The 12,418-nt window shown below is 37.3% G+C and overlaps 1 protein-coding gene across 6 annotated transcripts in view; it reads left to right on the forward strand.

Annotated features, from left to right (window-relative positions):
• FER (FER tyrosine kinase) overlaps positions 1 to 12,418 on the forward strand; it is a 574,904-nt gene that overhangs the window by 54,720 nt on the left and 507,766 nt on the right. The window contains exon 1 of one of the 6 annotated variants that reach the window (XM_058276922.2): positions 7,030 to 7,091. The exons of the other annotated variants lie outside the window; for them this stretch is intronic. The gene's annotated coding sequence lies outside the window, so the exon portion shown is untranslated. Of the gene's footprint in view, positions 1 to 7,029; positions 7,092 to 12,418 lie in introns of those variants that run through there. 6 annotated transcript variants of the gene reach the window in all.

The following is a 12,418-nucleotide window of genomic DNA, read 5'->3' on the forward strand; positions in this document are numbered from 1 at the left end:
CTATTTCTTTCATCAATGTAGTTTGCTTGTGTGTTTCTAGAAATTTGTCCATTTCATACAAGTTACCCTTCTTGTTGGCATGTAATTTTTCAACGTATTCTCTCATGTCTATGTCTATTAGGTCTGGATGTATTTTTCAAGGTCTCTGTTTCTTTATTAACCCTCTGTCTTGATCTTTTGTCTAATGATGATAATGATATATTAAAATCTCTCACTATTATTGTAGAGGCATCTGTTTCCCCCATATTTATCCTGTTAATCACACTCCATCTTCCATTTGTTAATTCTTAACCCTTGGTTACAATTCCTCCCTCTTGTTAATTTTCTTCAACATTTTTGGGTGACACCCAAATTTTTGGGTGACAACTGCACTAACTTCTTCATGCTAAAAAGGGGCATTGATGTTATGGGGTATAGAAATAAAACTGGTTGTCATTCTTGAAGAGACCAATACCTCTGGGTTTCAAGGCTTATCTGGTTTGAAAACTACCCAGAGGCTTTAAGTTTCTGGAAAATAAACTTAATAATTAAATTGAGAATTCTAGGCTTTAAAGAAAAGGTGTAGAAATAATTTTATAGATTTTTTTTGTGGGGGATAGAGCTCAGATATTTTTTTTTTCTTCAGGGGGTACCGGGGTTTGAACCCAGGACCTCATACATGGGAAGCAGGCACTCAGCCACTGAGCTACATCAGCTCCCCAGTAAGTTTGTTTGGTTTGTTTTTAGGAGGTATTGGGATTGAATATGGGAGCTTGTACATGGGAAGCAGGCACTAACCACTTGAGCTACATCTGCTCCCCAAGCCCAGAATTTTTAAGAACACTTTTTTTTTGGGCTTTACCTACTATGGCAGTTTGCTCTGTCTGAAACCTGCATAATAGTAACCTACAGAATGATCCCCTCCTCCCCATTCCATTTGGAATCTCTTAGCCATTGAAACTTTATTTGATTTTATTTCTTTTGCCCATGTGTCATGTACCACAATGCCAGGGCAGAGCTCATCCCTGGGAGTTGTGCCATGTCCCATGTTGCCAGGGAAATCTTTGGAAGTTGTGTTCTACATAGAGGGTAAGGTAGTGAGCTTATTTACAGGGTTTGCCTTAAAGAGAGGCCACATTTGAGCATCAGAGAAGTCTTTTAGGGGCAACTCTTAGGCATTAATTATAGTTAGGCTTAGCTTTATCATTACAGAAATAAGTTTCATGAGTGCAAGCCGCAAGACTGAGCGCTCGGCTTATTAGCATATTTCTTTTAATTAGGCAGGGCTCGTATACTTCAGAGTTTTATTTGCACAGTTTACCTTGCAAAGTTTTGTAGTTTCAGAAAATTGGGATACCTTATTGCTTGAGAGATTAGTAGGAATTCCCCAGGTGAGGAAGTTTAATATTTCTAAGCTTTTCCCCCAGTCCCTCAAGGAACTTGCAAATACCTTTCTATCTTGTGCCCAAAACACTTTGAAATGCATTAGTGTATTATATCAATTCTGTACAGAATATCACAATCTCCTTCCCTATTTTAGATTCCATATTAACTAAGCTGTTAAAATAACTTGGACAAGTTAAATTAGCGCGCCAGAAACATTAAAAAATTTTTTCTTTTTGTTGCGTCATCTTGCTGTATCATCTCTCCGTGTGTGCGGCACCTTTCCTGGGCAGGCTGCACTTTCTTTCACGCTGGGCGGCTCTCCTTACGGGGCACACTCCTTGCGCATGGGGCTCCCCTACGCGGGGGGCACCCCTGCGTGGCACAGCACTCCTTGCGTGCATCAGCGCTGTGCATGGGCCAGCTCACCACACGGGTCAAAGAGGCCCCGGGTTTGAAATGCGGACCTCCTTTGTGGTAGGCAGATGCCCTATCCATTGGGCCAAGTCCACTTCCCTTATTCTTTTTCTTTTAAAGATTTATTTATTACCCCTACTTCCTATTGTCTGCTCTCTGTCCATTCGCTGTGTGTTCTTCTGTGTCTGCTTGTCTTCCCTTTGGGCAGCACCAGGAACCAATTCTGGGACCTTTTGGAGTGAGAGAAAGGTACTGAATCTCTTGTGCCACCTCAACCCCCTGGTCTGCTGCATATCCTATTTTCTCTCCTCTGTGTCTCTTTTTGTTGTGTCATCTTGCTGCGCCAGGTCTCTGCTCAGACCAGCTTGCCATGCGGGCAAGCATTCCTGTGTAGGGCAGCACTCCTACTCAGGCCAGCACTCTTGCATGGGCCAGCTTGCCTTCACCAGGAGGCACCAGGAATCGAACCCTGGACCTCCCATATGGTAGATGGGAGCCCAATTGCTTGAGCTGCACCAGCTTCCCGATTTATCTTGTATTCTGATTCACTTTAGTCTTTAACTAGATTATCCCCATTTACCTTTTAATTCAACTCTCATTCTTTCTTTAGTTTCTTTAATTTTTTTTTTTTTTTTTTTTTTTTACAGTTAATGCTGCTTCTTCAGCATCTTTAGAGCGGGAGAGCTTTAGTTCTGAGCTTGGTGTCATACAGACACTTACAGTTTTAGTGAGCTGTTAAGTTATACACAAAGAGTAATGCAGGTCAGGATTTAGAAATTACAAAGCCCAGGAATAAAATGTGACTGCTACAAGAGCTTACATTCTACGCCCTAATTCCCTTGTGAGTAGTTTAAATAAAGCTGCTTCTAGAGATTAAAAAATTATCATACTATTAATTTATATTGAGGTCATTAACCACAGACCATAACAAGTTTTGTTTTGTTTTACTTTTACACTTTTACCAGGATTATGTTAATCAACAAAGTAGAACATAATTTACATACTTGCCTTTCTTCTCTTTTAAAATCCCTTTTTGTTGAAGATGAGCTTACTTTATGCCCTTTTAGAGAAGCTTTAGAGCAAAACAATAACTGATAAGAAAATTTGGTTGTTTTCATGACATGTAACATTCTTCTATGGATAACTATAACCAAGAATACCATACTTATGTAGATAAGTATCAGGACATATATGGATGGTGAGAACGTTAAGTCTTTAAGAATTTTGTATAATCTCTAACTATATAAATAACATTTTACTTACTCAGATTTAAACAACAGAAGATAGAAATAATCTCCCTCTTTCCTACCCATCAAGGATTCAGTTTGGCTAAGGTTGCTCTTTAAAACCGGCAGCTGAGCTAATAAAAGTTTTACTTCTCCAGGAAGTGCCTCCAGGAATCAAAGCACAGGGAGGCCCAAAAGACTTTGTATCTATGCCTACCCCATTCCCTGTATCAGATTTATATTACTGGGAAAATAATACCTCATTCTATAGAGAAGATCCAAATAAAATAGAAAATTAAGTTGCTTCAATACTTACACAACCTATAACCCAAACTGGGCTGGTACTTAGGTCTTGCTAAATATCTTGATGAACAGAGAATGATAATTGAAAAAGAAGAGCAGGAAGCCGATAAGAAACAAAGAGAAAATCCTGGCAACACCAGTGTATGCTAGGGCAAATTTAGCAGAATCAGTAAGGAATCTTAAAGGGAATCCAAATGGTTCTGAGGACTGAGCTAAAATAGAGCAAAAGGATATCCCTAAGCCTTAGAAAAAATAAACGAAGTAATACAAGAACCAAAGGAAAGTCCCTCTGCTTTCCTAGAAAGAATTTATACTACCTATTGGTGATACACTAATATAGATCCAGTAAGTCCAGAAATAACAGAATTTATATATAACCATTATTACTCAAAGTTTTCCTGATATAAGAAAGAGGCTACAGAAAATTTTTGGTGGAGTAGGATTGCCTATCTCTGGACTAGTTGTAATCACCTCCAGTAAAGTGGAATACACAGGCGGAATTAATAAAGGCTCTATTTGATCTTCCGGACCTGAATCAGGAAGGACACTTTTCTTTTCTCTCCTAGTCTTCCTATGTAAAATTATATATTTTCTTACTAATATTGATCTTAGAGAAAGAGAAAGGATTGAATATACATTATCTCATCCCATTTCTGTTTTCTTCTACAAAAGAAATCTAATTGTAATACAGTGTTCTTTTCTATAGAACCATACTCTGGGCATATTTTCCCTGATTTTAAATATATTTGAGACCAGACTTTAATGCTAAAGAAATAAGTTATTTCCTGCTTTTTCATAGGCTCATGGCTAAAATTTTTCCAGTTTTTCAAAATACAGCCTAAAAGGCTACATTTAGGAATGGCATTAGAACTTCCCATTTTAAAGAATTTTTAGTAACTAGTAACCACTTAGGAACATGACCAATGCAAATGACGTAACATACTAGTTAATAACTTAAACAGATACTGAACACTATATCTAACTTACAGACCAATTAACAGACACTTGAGACTTAGTGTATTTTACTAAATGCCAGTTAATTGCTGGATTACTTATTTCTCAGGAGTATACTCAACAGATAGACTCACACCGGGACCTAAAACCTATACTTGTACACAGAAGCAGGAAAAGAGTAGAGGTCAGAGCAAGGGGGGGGGGGGGTCATTCTGGAAGCAGGATCCTAGGCCTCAAAACCGAGGTCCAGAGGCCTTGAACTCTGAATGAACTTCCTGGCTTCTTCCTTGGTGAGCCACTTACTGAGTCAGATGTCTGGACTTGGAGCTGGAGTGTTTGCTCTCTCAGGCTTTAAAGTGCTGTAGGGCCTGGCGTATAAGCAAGATAGGAAAAACCTGATAGTAGAGCTTTTAGATCAACAGGGTGTAGTGGCCACTAAAAGCTTCATTACCATATTTACATGTCTTACCTGTGGTCCCAGAACCTTGGGCAGACATTCATTTTTTTTTTTTAAAGGTTTATTTTATTTATTTCACTGTGTGTTCCTCTGCTGTCCGCTTGCATTGTCAGGTGGCACCAGGAAACTATGTCTCTTTTCTGTTGTGTCATCTTGCTGTGTCAGCTCTCCATGTGTGCAGCATTACTCCTGGGTAGGCTGCGCTTTTTCCTTCAGGGTCCCTTTCTTGTTGGCCCACAGAGTTGCCAAATTGTTACTGAGCAAAAGTGGGGTTCTTTTTTGTCTGATGCAGGTCAATAACCAATTCCTGAGACACCAGGGATTCAATGAGAGTAAGAGTTTGTTGCTTGTTTCTCTAGATTCTTGGCTATGTTACAAAATAAGAATTTTAAGTACATGCCAGTTTAGTTAGGCCAGTGGTTTATTAAGAAAATGAAAGGAGAGAAATAGAAGGAAATAACAGATTATGGATCCCAGGTATAGTTGCGGGTTGGTCCAGGCAGAGAAAGGGAAAAGAGGTAAAAAGGATTTATTTGCAGACTACAAAATCCTCATTACAGATTACAGGTTCCCATTACAGAGTACAAAGTCCCCAGGTCTACTTGCATGCTGGTCCAGGCAGGGAGAGAAAGGGCATGGCAGGCAATTTAGTCTCTCTCCTTGCTTTTTAAACCATTAATTATTCTGGCCCTTTGCTAATGTTGGGGAAGAATCCCAGTTGTTTGCTGATTTGATTTGTTACTCCATCTGTTAATCCCCCAGGAGGGCCCAATGATAAGGCCCTTTGAGAATATCTGGGGCTTTTCCTTGATCCTGGATGAAACCCCATTCTGAATGGGGATTCTCCTGGGGTTCATCCAGCAGCCATTGTGTGGGGCCTCCATGGCCACGTTTTTCACAGCTGTGTTTTTCTGCCTGATCCTAGATTCGTCTCTCTTTTCCCTAATCTAGCCTGCCTCACTTGCATATAGCAAGGAGATCAGAAAATCTAATGGTGTAAAAGTCTGTCTCCCTGAACTGCAGTAATTCTGATAGTTTTATCGTATTCAAGGATAGAGAATTTTATGCTAATAAGTAATTGGGGTGGAGCTGGCTCTGGTTCCTTTGTTAATAAATATTAAGGGATTGTCTGGTGAACATAAGTATCCCTCAAGCCTTTTCTTAAATGTTCTCTACTCAGCTGTGCTCTTTCTTTTCTCTGACTTTTTGGCACTTTGTACCTCAACCTTTTATATTCTATGAAAACATCCCTGATGGCTTCTGAGAATACTGTGCACTCTTCCTCTGATCCCCACTGGGCTTATAATTATATGGCATTTATTTGTTTCCATGTTTGTCACCTTCAGTAGGTCGGAGCTTCTTTTGACTTGGTAAAGTATCTTATGTATCTTTGTATTTATTCCTGATATTGAGAAGTATATGCTTGGCAAATAGGTACTCAATGGGAATGAACTCTGAGTGGATTAATTGTATCATAGTTACCTGTGTAAGGTGAACATGATAACCACTTCCCTACAGAAACTGTACTATAATTATCTGGGAACTTGTTTAAATACTCAATTATAAATTTTTGGAAGGTGGTAATCCAGATTTCTTCATCTTTGTGTCCCTTAAAATAACTTTTACATGGGTACCCAATAATTATGTTGATATTTATCAATTCCTTGAGACAAAGAAGAATTTTCTATTGTTAAATTCTGATCTCCCTCAATAATTTTAAATGTCAGTCCTTCAAATATATATTAGATAAAATAATACTTAGTTTAAAAGCAATTTATTCATTTATTTATAGACTTTTATCCTAGTTTCCCAGGTCTGCTGTAACACAGTACCAAAAACTAGGTGACTTAAAACAACAGAAATTTATTGTCTCCCAGTTCTGAAGGCTAGGAGTTCGTAATCAAGTGTCCACTGGACACTGTGGGAGAGAATCATTCCTTTTATTCAGTGTTCTCTGTCATTAGAAGATCGTCATCCATTAATGTTGCTCCAATATACTGGCCAGTCCAGAGCTGTTTCATTTGAAATTAACTTTAAAAAAAAAATTGAGCTATAAGCTACACTTTCAAATATAGAAGTCATAAAAGGAATTTTAAATAACAACTGTGAGGTAGCTAAGGCCAGCAAATATTAACTGATAGTGAATAATTTTGTCTTTATAGTTATACTTTGGTGACTCTGTTCATTCCTGTCTTAACTTCTGAAAAAGACCTCACTTTGCATTCATGTGCGGTCAGATTTTTGGTTTGTAACTGTGGTTATTATTTGCATACTTAGTGGCTTTTTGTGACTTTGTTTCTGTCTTGCTACAGGAAGCTTAACTTTTGTTTTAACAGAGTCACTCTGTTAGAACGCATTGAAGCATGTAAAAGGTAAGAAATATCTCCAGAAATTCTTCTTGAACTTTAGCTCCCCTAATGATTTGCCACTGAACAGACATATTTTGATAAGTAACTTGAACCGTAAGTTGAATTTCGTAGGTTTTATGCATCAGAGATTATAAATTCAAACTTTGTTGAATTTCCTTCTAGCTCTTCAGAATATCTGTTGGGGGAAAGAATGAAGGAGTTCCTATTTTGATTACATATTTTAAAATTTATTTGCTGATTTTTCTAAATTAGCATACTTTCATTGATGTGCATTATTGAACTTAGTCAATGGTAAAATAAAGAAATTAATTAAAAAACTCTTTTTGACCCATGGGACATGTATAATACAATAAGTTGCGCTTACTTGAAAGAGAATGTTCAATACAGATTAACCTTTCTTTGTGTAATATAAAAATAATGTTTTCATCTTTGTACTTGGAGAATATAGAGATTGCCAGTTGTAGAGTCAGAAATTGAAAAACAGGAAAAATTTTAGAGCAGGTACTTATGTATGCCCTTAAACTCACAAGAAATACTATGAGAATTTCTTGATCCTATCAAGGAAACTAGTTTTCTGTTTTATATTTTCCTATTTCATAACTTCTATTTTTGTTTAAGAAGTATGTATTCATAGACTTATTTTATAGAAATTGAACTATTAATTTTAGAAAACAGAAATTTTTAGTGTTCCTTTAAAGTTTTTAATCATTCTTTATGGTGAATTGTAAATCAAATATATAAGTACTCACTTGATTTTAAATACCAAACTGAATACCATTAAATAAGAAATTTATTTAATCCATAGGTTAGGAGGATTTTTACTAGTTTCATTTTTAAAAAGGATGCTTTATAAAAGTAGACGCCTTTGCTGATAACACGCATGCATTTATACTGGCATTTATAATTACCATATGGGTACCTTTACTGGACATCTTTATTTTTTAATGACAGTTCCAACACTGTCTTATCCTTTCCTTTCAGTCTGAAGAATTCCTTTTATCATTGCTTGTAGGCTGGGTATAGTGGTGATGATCTCCTTTACCTTTTGTTGACCTGAGAATGTCTTCATCTCTCAGTTTGGAAGGACCCTCTTGACTGCTGGACATAAAAGTTTTAGTTGGTCATTTTTTTTCTCTCAGCACTTTATTTTAACCCACTTCCTTCTTGCCTTCATGGTTTCTGGTTAGAAAATGGCACTTAATTTTATTTGCGCTTCCTTTTACATTACATATTGCTTTATGCTTGCAGCTTTCATAAATCTCTGTTTGTCCTCTGCATTTGACAGTTTGAGTATTATGTGTCTTTTTGAGTTTACCATGTTTGGGGTTCATTGAGCTTCTTGGAGGTGTATATTCATGTGTCTTACATTAAATGTGGGAAGTTTTCTGTTATTCTTTCAGTAATATTTCTATGCCTTCCTTCCTTTCCTTCCTTTCTTCCTTTTCCCTTCCTTCCTTCCTCCCTCCATCCCTCTTCCATAATGTATGTATTGGTACTCTTTAAAAAAAATGTTCATAATAGACTTTTATTTAGAATATTTAAATGACATTGATTCTCAGTAATTTAATTTTCATTCCCACCCAAAATTATCATGTTTATTATTTAGTAAAGTTAGTGTTTGTTTAGATTTTCGAACATGTTTACTAACATAATTGCTTATAGTTCTTTACTTTTATAAAAATTAAGTTGTAACTTAAATATAATAAAATTCACAAATCTTAAGTATACAATTTGATAAATTTTACATCTGTAAACAGATGAAGATTTATAGAATATTTCTAGCACCTCAGAAGAATCCCTCTTCCCCCATCCCAGACAATTCTTACTCTCACTAGTAACCCCTAGTCAGACCTCTATCTACATAGATTAATTCAATCTTTTTTTTAAAAGTGTGGTACATTTGTTACAACTAATGAAAACATATTGAAGCATTGATACTAACCATGAACTATAGTTTATATTATGGTTTACAATTGGATTATGTTTGTAAACTGGTCTGTACCTGGGCATGATTAAATTATGATGAGGGATTTGTTTGGGTCACATCAGTAGGATGTTGAGTCCCTGTCCCTTGGTGGGTGGGAACACACAGATAAAAGACATGGCAAAGGACAGAGTTGGAGTTTTGATGTTGGAGTTTTTGATGTTGGAGTTTTGATGTTGGAGTCTTGGGCTGAAGACCTGGGAAGTAAGAACACAGAGGCGCTTGGTCATGAGGAAAGAGAGAAGACCCCGGGAAGAGAAACAAGCAGTTTACCTAATAGTCTACAGCTGGCCTTATGGAGATAGCAGAGCAGCTGAGTCTAGAGAGATGCAAGTCCTGGGAAGAGACTTGCAACACTTACAAATGTTAGAAGCCTTCTTGTCCCAACATGTGGCAATAAACTTTGGTGAGGGAGGGAACTTGTACTTTATGACCTGGTTACTGTAAGCCTCTACCCCAAATAAATACCCTTTTTAAAAACCAACCCATTTCTGGTATTTTGTATCAGCACCCCTTTGGCTGACTAATACAGTGCCCTATAGCGGTCATTACAATGTCATGCATAACAATTCCAATGTCCTTAAAATGCCCCCATGTTACACTTATTCTTCCCTCTCCCTCCCCTCAGAACCTCTAGTGGCCATTGCCTTTATATCAATGATTCAAGTTCCTCATTGCTGGAATGGTAAGTCTATAATAGAATAATATAATAAGTCTATTTTAGTCCATTGTTCATTCCCCAATTTTGAGGAATTTGGGATGGTGATACCAAATGTTTCTAATTGAGTGGGGGCTTAGGTCCCATGGGGCAGATGGATAGAAATGTCTTGCATTCAGTTGCAGACGCTCTCTGTTCCTTGGGATGTGCATTGTTCATCATCATCTCTTGTTAGTTGTACTGGGTGAGTTCACTGGGCTGGAGAGTAGGTGTTGTGTTACAGCACGGCTGAGATTTAGGGCTAACCTGGCACATGAATAGACCAAAGATTTAAGTATCTGGGACCTATATTTAACAAGTATAGTGCTACTTACAGGTTCAAATAAAAGGGGCAGAAGAGCCATGTGTCAGGAAAGTATAAATGAGTCTAACTCTGTTATACTGGGGAGTATACATTCCAAAATAAGGTCCACTGACAGGGTGCTGAATTCCTGAGATTGTCTGCCCAGCTTATAGTGTCTAGATGCTCTAAATCTCTCAGGAACCCCACTATTTGAGGTACTGTTTACTGTGGCCCTCAATGAGATCCTGCTGAGACATGCATAAGCATAACCTCCTGAATGACATCCCAACTCACTTTGAAATCTCTTAGCCATAAAAACTCATTTGTATTTAATATTTCCCCTTTTGGTCAAGGTCTTTTTTCCAGATGCATTGCTAATTTGCACTTAGTAATAATGCCTCAGTGCCAGGGAGGCTCATCTCTGGGAGTCATGTCCCACATCAAGGAAGGCAGTACATTTATATGCTGAGTTTGGCTTAGAAGCCACATTTGAGCCACAAGGAGGCTTTCAGGAGGTAACTCTTAGGCAATATATAACAGTAGGCTCAGTTGCAATTTCAGAAGAAAAGGTTCATAAGTGCAATCATCAATATCAAGGGTCTGGCATAATGGTCACAAGGCACTGCCCATGTACTTGGGGGATTCTTACCATTCTTTTAGGGAATGTAGCTGGACTCCCCAGGATGGGAATTCAGTATTCTTTCAGTTATTGTGTGGGTCTCCACTCTCTGAGACAATGCCCCATGTATACTTGAACATATTCATATGCCTTAGAGGCATGCTCCAGGTGCATTCTTCCCCACTCATCCCCCTATCACTGACACCCCGCAGTCAATAATCCTTCCCTGCCACAGTTTTGACCCTTCTGTGATCCAAAACCTTTTAAAAAATCAAGCAAAAAACAAAAAAAAAACCCAACAAAACATAACAAAAAAAACAAAAACTAAATAAAATTAATTAGGAAATAAAACAATTAAAAATACAAAAATAAAAAGATAAAAATTTGAAATAAAATAAATTTTTTTATACATTCTGTATTTCATCACTGTAAGACCTGTAATCTTGTATATACAGTGATAATTTCATAATGTATATATTGGTGTTCTTGATGGTATCCCAAAGGTCACTTAGACTCTGTTCACTTTGGTTCATTCTTATTTTCTTTTACTTGTTACCTGGCCTGAATCATTTCCATTGTCTTGTCTTTGAGTTCACTGATTTCTTTCTTCTGCCATCTTCTATCTACTGTTGAAATCCTATAGGGTATTGTGGTTGTCAATTCCAACATTTCTTTTTGCTTTCTTTAAATAATTTTGAATCTCTTTATTGAGATTCTTAAATTGTTCATACATTATTTTCCGTGTATTCTTTATCTTTTTTCTTTATATTTTCCATTATCCCTTTGACCATATTTCAGATGAATTTTGAATGTCTTTGTCTGTTAAGTCCAGTCTGGTGTTCCTTATTGATGGTTTCTGAAGTTTCACCTTCTTCCTTGGATAGACCATCATTTCCTGTTTCTTTGCTCATTTTGTAATTTTGTGTTGCATATTTTACATTTTTTATTTCAGAGTGTTAACCTGGGCTTTTGTGCCTAAGCTGTCTGCTTCCATAAGTTTGTATCCATTTGGTGATAGAGCTTTCCTTGAGTGCCAGAAGCTAAGAAAAACCAACAAACCAGACACACCATTCACAATCTTTGCAAATTGGCTCTGCGTTGATTATGCTCTCCTTCAGAATTTAGCCCTCCTATGAAGAAGATTAGTCCAAGGCAAATATGCACTGTCCTTCTGCCTTTTCTGCACCTTGATCTTGTTCTGGGTTTGTGACTTTGGCGTTAAGAATTCTGCAGTTTACAGGAGGCAGAATGCCCCTTCTACTCCTTGTAATGTATACTTCTATTCTCCCAGGTTCTCTTTTGTGTGTCTTCAAGCAGGTAATTCTCACTTCCAAGCTGCTTTGATTTCTTTGTTTCTTACATTGCTTTAACTATCTGGTAGGTACTTAAGTGTATAAACACTGATTTTTAATATAATCACAATGTTACACATTCATCATCTCAAAAATTTTAGAACAATTTTGTTATTCTAAAAAGAAAGACTCTACACCCTATATCAGCCAAAGGGGTACTGAAGGAAAATACCAGAAATCTGTTGGCTTTTATAAAGAGTATTTATTTGAAGTAGACGCTTACAATTACCAGGCCATAAAACCTAAGTTACTCCCCTCACTAGTCTGTTGCTGCATGTTGGAGCAAGATGGCTGCTGACATCTGCAAGGGTTCAGGCTTCCTAGGGCTTGTTTCTTTCTGGGTTCAGCTTCTCTACTTGCTGCACAAGTCCCGC

Source organism: Dasypus novemcinctus, chromosome 2 (genome assembly GCF_030445035.2).
Source record: "Dasypus novemcinctus isolate mDasNov1 chromosome 2, mDasNov1.1.hap2, whole genome shotgun sequence".
Lineage (NCBI taxonomy): Eukaryota > Metazoa > Chordata > Mammalia > Cingulata > Dasypodidae > Dasypus > Dasypus novemcinctus.